Source organism: Pristiophorus japonicus, chromosome 13, assembly GCF_044704955.1.
Source record: "Pristiophorus japonicus isolate sPriJap1 chromosome 13, sPriJap1.hap1, whole genome shotgun sequence".
Classification (NCBI taxonomy): domain Eukaryota; kingdom Metazoa; phylum Chordata; class Chondrichthyes; family Pristiophoridae; genus Pristiophorus; species Pristiophorus japonicus.
The window spans coordinates 28,655,733-28,667,236 of NC_091989.1; the positions used below are offsets into that span (position 1 = coordinate 28,655,733).

General features: G+C 46.8%; 3 pseudogenes; 1 reads left to right on the forward strand and 2 right to left on the reverse strand.

The window, feature by feature from the left end:
• Window positions 1–698: 698 nt before the first annotated feature.
• Window positions 699–876, forward strand: LOC139279073 (U2 spliceosomal RNA; annotated as a pseudogene).
• A 1,512-nt stretch (window positions 877–2,388) lies between these two features.
• Window positions 2,389–2,781, reverse strand: LOC139278070 (small ribosomal subunit protein uS8-like; annotated as a pseudogene).
• An 8,275-nt stretch (window positions 2,782–11,056) lies between these two features.
• Window positions 11,057–11,295, reverse strand: LOC139279145 (U2 spliceosomal RNA; annotated as a pseudogene).
• Between the last annotated feature and the right edge of the window lie 209 nt (window positions 11,296–11,504).

Genomic DNA, 11,504 nt, shown 5'->3' on the forward strand with positions numbered 1-11,504 from the left:
CACGTGCAGCAATCCCGAGAGCACCTCACTCCTGATGACCAGGTTCTTTCCTGCCATGGAGAGGGAGTACAGCTTCCACCATCCCAGTTTTTGTTTCACTTTGGCGGTACGCTCTTCCCAGTTTTTGCCGCACGCCCCGTCCGCTCCGAACCATATTCCCAACACCTTCAGGTAATCTGGCTTAACGGTGAAGGGAATAAAGGATCGGTCGGCCCAGTTGCCAAAGAATATTGCCTCGCTTTTGTTGCCATTGACCTTTGCTCCCGAGGCCAGTTCAAACTGGTCGCAGATTGTGAGCAATCTGCGGAATGACTGCGGATCCGAGCAAAAGACGGTGACGTCGTCCACAAACTCACCAAGAGGCAGTAGGAATCAATCAGCAACAAATCGCAATGCAGTTGATGATCCCTTTAAATAGCGCTGGTGGGAGGTCCTTCCTGCTGCTGAATGACTGCTCAGCTGTGGGAGGTTAAGAGAGGGCGTTAGCTCCTGCGTTGAGGTTGAGAATGGAGGCGCTGGTGTTAAATCACCGATGGACGCGGATTGACGTCACGATCTGCATATTCTGCATACTCCCAATGCACTGTCCCTGCACCGACACAAACAACCTCAGCAAAATGGTGTCCGCGAACCCGCACCAGAAGTGAGCACAGAAGCCATTTTCAACACAAAGCAGCTCCCCTAGTGCCAAAAGAATCGGCACTACTCGGCCTTTTGGCTAAGATCAAGTGTAGTATCTGTTCTTATCAGTTTAATATCCCCTATGGGGACATGATATTGAATTGATTTTTGGACAGGGAGCTGGATCAGGGGCATGCCCCGTCCACTCCATGCACCGACCTGGTATTGCATATTTCCAGGAACGGTGCAACTTCGCCTCTCGGCCTTTTGGCCTAAGATCAAACACATTGGCGCAAAGTGATCTTTGGCGTTAGAGTTGATCTGGAATGAAATTGGATTAAAAAAAAACTACTGAGCCGAATTTCTTGGTCATACTTTCCATCGCTGCACCCTTATAATCCTAAATTATCAAGGGCACAGATTGAGGATTATCAGGGACACAGATTGAGGATTATCAGGTATACATTTGATGGGAAGTGAATTAATGGAATGTGAATAGGATAAAATAAATGTCATTATAACACCTTCACAATCTCAATACATCCCAAAGCACTTTACAGCCAATCAATTACTTTTGAAGTCTAGTCAGTGTTGTAATGTAAGGAACGCAGCCACCAAGCTGACAGCTCCTTCACGGCCAGATTTGCTCAACCGGGAGAAGGGCAGGGAATGTGACCGTGTGTTGGCTCTTTCTGTGAGATGCTGCGGCTGATTCTGACTCCAAGCAGCTGCAGTACCGCTAGAGGCCGACAGGTGGTGGTGGTGAGCTACAGGAACACTGGTCTCAGCAGTGCCACCAGCAGGACTTTACCGGAACTGCAGCGCCCTCACACATCACCGCACAGCATCAGGGGAACGGACACAGGATATCTCGTATCACCCCCTCCCCCCCGTGGGTTAACCTTTACTTAAAATGCAACAAAAAAGTACATGTAACAATCCAATATAATCAATACACAACAGTTCTTGTATAGACCTACCCCTTGAGACTTAGTTTACTTGCAGTTCATTTACTTTATAATTCAGCAATTTTAAGCAAAACTAACATGTAACTAATACTACCAGTGGTCAAGTGCCTAGTAATTAGTCCGTGGTTCTTTGGTTGGCAACTACCAAGTTGCCCTCTCTTCGACTGCAGCCCCGACGAGAGACTTTGCACTGTAAGTATTCTTAGAAAATTGGTTATCAGCCTACTGCATGGGTGTTCCAAACTATCCAGACTACCAAAAGGTTTATGTTCCAGTCCAATGCAACTTCTGTGAGCTTGGTTGGTTCTCCCCTATCAATCCGCGGGACAGTTAATTAGGCAGGGTTTGTTCTCTTAAAGTCTTATCAATCTGTGGGACAGTTACTTCACATGTCTGCATTTCTTAAAGTTCAACAAAAAGGTCTCCTGACCTCCAAGGTATACTGGGTTATAAGAATTTGTCAACTTGTGGGTTCGGCCATCCAATTGTGAACAACAGTGGTCCCAACATTGATCCTTGTGGAACACCACTACCCACATCCTATCCATCTCTCTCAACATAACTGAAGTCTCTCTTCCCTGGTACCATTCTAGTAAATCTCTTGACATCCTCTCTAAATTGTGGTGCCCAGAATTGAACACAAGACTCCAGCTGGGCTTTAGACAGCGATTTATAAAGGTTTAGCAGAACTTCCTGGCTTTTGTACTCTATGCCTTTATTAATGACACCAAGCATCCCATATGCTTTCTTTTTATTTATTTTGTAGTTTGAATGTTTTATTATAGGCTGGTTTCACATTTTATAAAAAGAATCCTAGGATTTTTCCTCCTGTGTGTTTTCACTTGGCCTCTTCAGGGTCCATGATGTCAGCTGAGGTCGTTAGAACGAGGTACCCAAACTGATGGGAAGGCAGGAGATCATTTTGGCGAGTTCCTTTGCTTGAACATCAAATCTGGGGCTAATGACACCGCACTTGTTCAGTTTGCCTGTGAGATTAACATCAATTTTCCCATCCCTGTGGTCATTGATAATCTCAAACTCTCCAATGTAGCTATGCTTCATCATTACAGTCAGGAATCTCACAATCACTTTGGAGCATGGCCGGATGAACTTGGCGTTTTCCGCGTTTCTCGGCATTGTTGATGCTTGTAAGGGCATCGGCAAGAACGCTCGTGCGCACCACAATGCCAGTTCAATATGGGGGCCAATTAGCAGCCTTCGCAAATTGTCCTGCCACCGTCAAAGATTTGTGCCCCTAGTAATTTTCAGCATCCGATCTCTTGGTGGATAAGATGAGGGGAGGGAGCTGGAGGAGAGCCGCCGGTCGGTGCCGGGGTGGAGGGTCTGTGATGCTGAGAGCGGAGCTGCAGCGCTTTGATCCAGAGCGCTCTCCGCCTCCTGCCCCCGGGGCTGAGATGCTGCCCTCTGCGGGTGGACACATGTAAGTGCTTTGCTTAACCAGTAGGGGGTGGGGAGGGAAACTGGTTAACCAACAGGAGGAAATCATTAGGCAGCAAGCGATACCCATTAACTAATAGGAAATCAGTAATCAACAAGGGGAACTCATTAACCAACAGGGGGAAATAATGAACCAACAATTGGAAAGTGACAGCAGTGAGTAAGTCCCAGAGGGGAACGGGTTAACTGTCCGTTCCCCTGATGCTGTGCGGTGATGTGTGAGGGAGCTGCAGTTCCAGTAAAGTCCTGCTGGTGGCACTGCTGAGATCAGTGTTCCTGTAGCTCACCACCACCACCTGTCGGCCTCTAGCGGTACTGCAGCTGCTTGGAGTCAGAATCAGCCGCAGCATCTCACAGAAAGAGCCAACACACGATCACATTCCCTGCCCTTCTCCCAGTTGAGCAAATCTGGCCGTGAAGGAGCTGTCAGCTTGGTGGCTGCGTTCCTTACATTACAACACTGACTAGACTTCAAAAGTAATTGATTGGCTGTAAAGTGCTTTGGGATGTATTGAGGTTGTGAAGGTATTATAATGAAATTTATTTTATCCTATTCACATTCCATTAATTCACTTACCATTAAATGTATGCCTGATAATCCTCAATCTGTGTCCCTGATAATTCTCAATCTAAACAAATTTCCTTCGCTGTTCGAACCAGGCATCGGGAAATTCCAAGGAGCAAAAGTGCAGATCCACCCAATTCCGGGGGCGCGACCCATCCATCACAAGTCGAGAGCAGTACCGTACATGATGAGAGAAAGGGTAGAGATCGAGCTAGACCAGATGCAAAGAGAGGGCATCATTTCACCGATCGAGTTCAGCGAGTGGGCAAGTCCTATTGTCCCAGCCTGCATAGCCTAACCCCGATGGAGGAGACGGTGTTTGGCCTTGTTGACGAGGACATGATGGAGCCCGTGGCCAATGGTGGAGCTGAAACCATCGACAATGACAGTATGTTCATACCTAATCCTCCTTCTCACATCCCACTTCTCCCTCATCCCACAATCTCTCCTGATTAACAAGCTGCACATGGTGTAAGCATGCATCTCCTGATTTCCTCCTTCCTTCATCACAACCTTACCCTTGTGCCTTTCTCCTTTCAGACACTCAAGAACTCCAACCTGGACAGGCAATGGTAAAGAGGAAGAAGGAACTGAGGAAGAAGAAACACTGTCATTTGATCTCACACTCACAGCCACCAGCTCAGAGACTGGCAATGCGTGAACTTTAGAGGATAGCGGAGAGGCGGCATCTGCACGTGGTGAGTCATCGGGCATGGGTGGGCTGCAGGTGGGCGGAGGCTTATCCCCCTCCGGTAAGCTGCTGTGAGCTGCAATTGTGCCCCAACTTCTCCTGCAAGAAAAGGGACGTGTGTCACTGAGTGTGGTGCAATGTGTTTGGTTGATGTGGCTGTCATTGTTGAATGGCTGGCAATGTGTGCAAGTTGTGAGATGTGGATGTGAGGCTTGCAGCAGTGGTAAGTGTGTGAGGGTGAGGATATGGATGAGGTATGAGCTGTGATGGATAGAGTTTGTTGGTAGGTGAGTGATGAGGGTGTGGTGCATTGAGCAGTGTTTGAGGCTAGTGATGGAGTCAGTGGGACATGGCATTTGAAAATACATTCACTGACCTTGACCAGTCATGTGACATGATTGAACATAGTCCGACTCTGGATCCAGTTCCTGGGGCATCGCTGCTGGCATTGACCTCTGTGGCTATCTGCTCCCATTGCCTCTGCAGTGACTGTCTGGCAGGCCTCATGGCCCCTGTGGCTACAGGATCTCTCTCTCCTCCTGTCCACATCCTGCACTTTGGCCACCAGAGCTGCGTTGTAGAATCTTGGAGCCCTTTTTCGGGCATGTTGTGCCATTCCTGTGCCTTTTCCAGGTCAAACTCACTTCTGGAATGACTTCCAGCACCTGCTCTCGTCAAACTGCACTTCCCATTTAAGAGGTGCAGGCTAGCTTTAAGAAGTGCAGCCTAGCTTTAATTGGTGCTCGCATCACACGAACTTGGGCCCCCTGCTGAGCGTGCAGCCACTGAGTAGCGCGTTCAGCAATGGGCTGTATGCTGCAATCATATAAGAACATAAGAACATAAGAAATAGGAGCAAGAGTAGACCATATAGTCCATTGAGCCTGCTCTGCCATTTAATACGATCATTGCTGATCCGATCATGGACTCAGATCCACTTCCCTGCCCGCTCCCCATAACCCTTTATTCCGTTATTGGAAAGCGTCTATCTCTGTCTTAAATTTATTCAATGACCCAGCTTCCACAGCTCTCTGAGGCAGCGAATTCCACAGATTTACAACTCAATGAGAGAAGGAATTCCTCCTCATCTCAGTTTTAAATGGGCAGTGCCTTATTCTAAGATTAAGCCCCCTAGTTCTAGTCTCCTCAACAGTGGAAACATTCTCTCTGCTTCCACCTTGTCAAGCCACCTCCTAATCTTATACATTTCGATAAGATCACCTCTCATTCTTCTGAATTCCAATGAGGCCCAACCTACTCAACCTTTCATTATAAATTAACCCCTCATCTCTGGAATCAACCTAGTGAACCTTCTCTGAACTGTCTCCAAAGCAAGTATATCCTTTCGGAAATATGGAAACCAAAGCTGTACGCCATATTCCAGGTGTGGCCTCACCAATACCCTGTATAAATGTAGCAAGACTCCCCTGCTTTTCCACTCCATCCCATTTGCAATAAAGACCAAGATTCCATTGGCCTGCATACTAACCTTTTGTGTTTCATGCATCAGGACCCCCAGGTCCCGCTGTACTGCGGCACTTTGCAATTTTTCTCCATTTAAATAATAACTTGCTCTTCGATTTTTTTTCTGCCAAAGTGCATGACCTCACACTTCCCAACATTATACTCCATCTGACAAAATTTTGCCCACTCACTTAGCCTGTCTATGTCCTTTTGCAAATTTTTTGTGTCCTCCTCACACATTGCGTTTCCTCCCAACTTTGTATCGTTGGCAAACTTGGCTATGTTACACTCGGTCCCTTCATCCAAATCATTAATATAGATTGTAAATAGTTGGGGTCCCAGCACTGATCCCTGCAGCACCCCACTAGTTACTGATTGCAAACCCAAGAATGAACCATTTATCCTGACTCTCTGTTTTCTGTTAGTTAGCCAATCATTTATCCATGCTAATATATTACCCCCAACCCCGTGAACTTTTATCTTGTGCAGTAACCTTTTATGTGGCACCTTGTCAAATGCCTTCTGGAAGTCCAAATACACCACATCCACTGGTTCCCCTTTATCCACCCTGCTCATTACATCCTCAAAGAATTCAAGCAAATTTGTCAAACATGACTTCCCCTTCATAAATCCTTGCTGACTCTGCCTGACCGAATTATGCTTTTCCAAATGTCCTGCTACTGCTTCTTTAATAACGGACTCCAACATTTTCCCAACCACAGATGTTAGGCTAACTGATCTATCGTTTCCTGCTTTTTGTCTGCCTACTTTTTTAAACAGGGGCATTACATTTGCAGTTTTCCAATCTGCTGGGACCTCACCAGAATCCGGGGAATTTTGGTAAATTACAACCAATGCATCCACTATCCCTGCCACAACTTCTCTTAAGACCCTAGGATTCAAGCCTTCAGGTCCAGGGAATTTATCTGCCTTTAGTCCCATTATCTTACTGAGTACCACCTCCTTAGTCATTGTGATTGTGTTAAGTTCCTCCCCTCCTATAGCTCCTTGACTATCCACTGTTGGGATATTTTTTCTGTCATCTACCATAAAGACGGATACAAAATATTTGTTCAGAGTTTCTGCCATCTCCATGTTCACCATCACTAATTCCCCGATCTTGTCCTCTAAGGGACCAACATTTACTTTAGCCACTCTTTTCCTTTTTGTATACCTGTCGACACTCTTGCTATCTGTTTTTATATTTCGTGCTAGTTTACGTTCATAGTCTAGCTTCGCTTTCTTAATCATTTTTTTAGTCATTCTTTGCAGTTTTTTAAAAGCTTCCCAATCTTCTGTCTTCCCACTAGTTTTGGCCACTTTGTATGCCCTTGTTTTTAATTGGATACCATCCTTTATTTCTTTAGTTAGCCACGGATGGCTATCCTTTCTCTTACACCCTTTCCTCCTCACTGGAATATATTTTTCTTGAGAGTTATGAAATATCTCCTTAAATATACACCACTGTTCATCAACCGTCCTACACTTTAATCTATTTTCCCAATCCACTTTAGCCAACTCTGCCCTCATACCTTTGTAGTCTCCTTTATTTAAGCTTGGTACGCTGGTTTCAGATCCAACTTTCTCGCCCTCCATCTGAATTTGAAATTCAACCATGCTATGGTCACTCACTTAAGGGGATCCTTTACCAAGAGATTGTTTTTTAATCCTGTCTCATTACACAGGACCAGATCTAAGATAGCCTGCCCCTGGTTGGTTCTGTTACATACTGCTCAAGTAACCCGTCCCTTATGCACTCTATGAACTCTTCCTCAAGGCTACCCTGGCCAATTTGATTTGTCCAATCAATATGGAAGTCAAATTCACCCATGATTCTTGCTGTTCCCTTTTTACAAGCCCCCACTATTTCTTGGTTTATACTCTGATCAACAGAGTTGCTACTGTTAGGGGGTCTATAGACTACACTCACCAGTGACTTTTTCCCCTTATTATTCCTTATCTCCACCCAAACTGTTTCAACATCCTGATCATTTGAGCCAATATCGTTTCTCACTATTACAGTGATTCCATCCTTTATCCACAGAGCTATCCCACCTCTTTTTCCTTTCTGTCTGTCCTTCCGAATTGTCAAGTAACTCTGACTATTTAGTTCCTAGTCTTGGTCACTTTGCAACCATGTCTCTGTTATGGCTACTAGGTCATACCCATTTTTAACTATTTGTGCCGACAGCTCATCTAATTTGTTACGAATGCTGCGTGCATTCTGATAAAGAGCTTTTAAATGTGTTTTCTTACCATTTTCTCCTGCTATGGCCCCAGTTTCTGATACACTCTTATGTTTATAGATTATGTCCCTTCCTGTCACGCTCTGGTTTTCGTTTCCCCCAATGCTACTTGTTATATATGTAAACTTGTAAATACCTTGTTTATTCACCAGAGGGCTCATCCCCTGGAGTCCCAAGGGATCCCACAACCCCTTGGGAGCACCTGTACTTAAGGAAGCCTCACGGGCTGGAGAGGCACTCTGGAGATCTTTAATAAAAGACTAAGATCACACTTTACTTTGAGTAAAACAGTATCTGGTCAGACTCTTTATTCATACATAACAACTGGCGGTGAGATACAGATGACGAACCCCACCACAACGATGCAGAGAACAGATGGCATCCTGGAGAAATTTTCGGAGGGAGATGATTGGGAAACCTTCGTGAAGCGACTCGACCAATACTTCGTGGCCAGCGAGCTGGAAGGAGAAGCGAACGCTGCCAAACGAAGGGCGATTCACCTCACCGTTTGCGGGGCACCAACATATGGCCTCATGAAAAATCTTCTTGCTCCAGCGAAACCCACAGAGAAATCATATGATGACTTGTGCACACTGTCTGAGAGCATCTTAACCCGAAGGAAAGTGTTCTGATGGCGAGGTACTGGTTCTACACCTACAAAAGGTCTGAAGGCCAGGAAGTGGCGAGTTATGTCGCCGAGCTAAGACGCCTTGCAGGACATTGCGAATTTGAAGGACATTTGGAGCACGTGCTCAGGAACTTCTTTGTACTTGGCATTGGCCATGAAGCAATACTTTGCAAACTTTTGAATGTAGAGACCCCAAACTTGAATAAAGCCATAGCGATAGCCCAGGTGTTCATTGCCACCAGTGACAATACCAAGCAAATCTCTCAGCACACGAGTGCTGCTACAAGTACTGTGAACCAACTAATGTTGTTTTCGAATCGTGACATTCAGGGCAGGCCCCACATGCCAGCAGCTGCATGTCCGCAAATGTCTCAGAGTCCACCATTCAAGGGTGATGAATGCAAAACCATTAACACCTTGTTGGCGCTGCGGGGGTGATCATCATTTCCATTTGTGCCGCTTCAAAGGATACATTTGCAAGGGCTGTGGAACAATGGGACACCTCCAACGAGTGTGCAGGCAAACTGCAAACCCTACTAATCCTGCAAACCACCATGTTGCAGAGGAGAACAGATCCACAGCAGATCACAATGAACCAGAGCCTCAGACCGAGGAGGCAGAGGTATATGGGGTGCACACATTTACCACAAAGTGTCCCCCGAAAATGCTGAAGGTTGAATTAAATGGACTCCCGGTGTCAATGGAGCTGAACATGGGCACGAGTCACTCCATTATGAGCAAAAAGACTTTCGATAAATTGTGGTGCGGCAAGGCTTCAAGGCCAGTCCTTACTGCCATTCGCACTAAACTGAGAACTTATACAAAGAAACTGATTCCCATAATCAGCAGTGCTACTGTAAAGGACTCCTACGATGGAGCGGTGCACAAGTTACCACTCTGGGTGGTACTGGGCGATGGCCCCACGCTGCTCGGCAGCAGCTGGCTGGGGAAGATACACTGGAACTGGGACGACGTCCGAGCGCTCTCGTCCGTCGACGACACTTCGTGTGCCCAGGTCCTAAACAAGTTCCCCTCACTGTTCGAACCAGGCATCGGGAAGTTCCAAGAAGCAAAAGTGCAGATCCACCTAATTCCGGGGGCGCGACCCATCCATCACAAGGCAAGAGCAGTTCTGTACATGATGAGAGAGAGGGTGGAAATCGAGCTGGACCGGTTGCAGTGAGAGGGCATCATTTCGCCGATGGAATTCAACGAGTGGGCCAGTCCGATTGTTCCAGTCCTCAAGGGAGATGGCACCGTCAGAATCTGTGGTGATTACAAAGTAACTATCAATCGTTTCTCCCTGCAGGATCAATACCCACTACCAAAGGCGACAACCTTTTTGCGATGCTGGCGGGAGGAAAGACATTCACGAAGCTGGACTTGACCTCGGCCTACATGACGCAGGAACTGGATGAATCAACGAAGGGCCTCACCTGCATCAACACGCACAAAGGTCTCTTCATTTATAACAGATGTCTGTTTGGGATTTGATCAGCGGCAGCGATGTTCCAGAGGAACATGGAAAGTTTACTGAAGTCGGTCCCGCACACCGTGGTCTTCCAGGACGACATCTTGGTTACAGGTCGGGACACAGTCGAGCATCTGCAGAACCTGGAGGAGGTTCTTAGTCGGCTTAATTTCATGGGGCTCAGATTAAAATGCTTGAAGTGCGTTTTCCTGGCACCTGAAGTGGAGCTCCTGGGGAGAAGAATCGCGGCGGACGGCATCAGGTCCACTGATTCAAAGATGGAGGCGATCGAGAACGCACTGAGGCCACAGAATGTGACAGAGCTGCGATCATTTCTAGGACTCCTGAACTAATTTGGTAACTTCTTACCGGGTCTCAACACACTGTTAGAACCCCTTCACGCCTTACTGCATAAAGGAGATGAATGGATATGGGGTAAAAGCCAAGAAAATACCTTTGTAAAAGCTAGAAAACTGTTATGCTCAAACAAATTGCTTGTGTTGTACGATCCATGTAAGCGTTTGGTACTAGCATGTGATGTGTCGTCATACGGTGTCAGGTGTGTATGGCAACAAGCCAATGAATCTGGGAAATTGCAACCAGTTGCTTATGCATCCAGAAGTCTCTCTAAGGCTGAGAGAGCCTACAGCATGATTGAAAAAGAAGTGTTAGCGTGTGTTTATGGGGTAAAGAAAATGTATCAATATCTGTTTGGGCACAAATTTGAATTGGAAACTGACCATAAGCCACTGATATCCCTCTTTTCTGAAAGTAAGGGGATAAATACGAATGCATCGGCCCGCATCCAGAGATAGGCGCTCACGTTTTTTTTTTTGAAATTCGTAGCCAATCGTTCCAATTCTTTGTCAAATCACAAACGCCAGAGGTCACCTTGCACACGCCAAGGATCACTCTGCGCCAATGCTCTTAGCCAAAAGGCCTAGAGCCACTGCACCGTTCCTGGAAGTACTGCAATACCAGGTTCGTGCCATGGAGGTGGATGGGTCAGGTCCCCCACACACCTCCGTGGAGGTGGATGGGTCAAGCCACCCCACCCACCTCCTGTTTCCAAAAAAGCAAGCATATACCTTCCTGATCCAGGGAGAACCACCCGGAGGTCATGGTGGCTACTCCCCTGTCAGGTCAGTTACGCATGATCTTAGCCAAAAGGCCGAGAAGCGAGATAGGCGCTCACGTTGTCCGCCTACAACTACGCCATCTGCCACAGGCCAGGCATAGAAAACTGTGCCGATGCTCTCAGTAGGCTGCCATTGCCCACCACGGGGTGGAAATGGCACAGCCTACAGATTTAATTACGATAATGGAAGCATTCGAGAGTGAGCAATCACCCGTCACAGCCCGACAGATTAGAACCCGGACAAGCCAGGACCC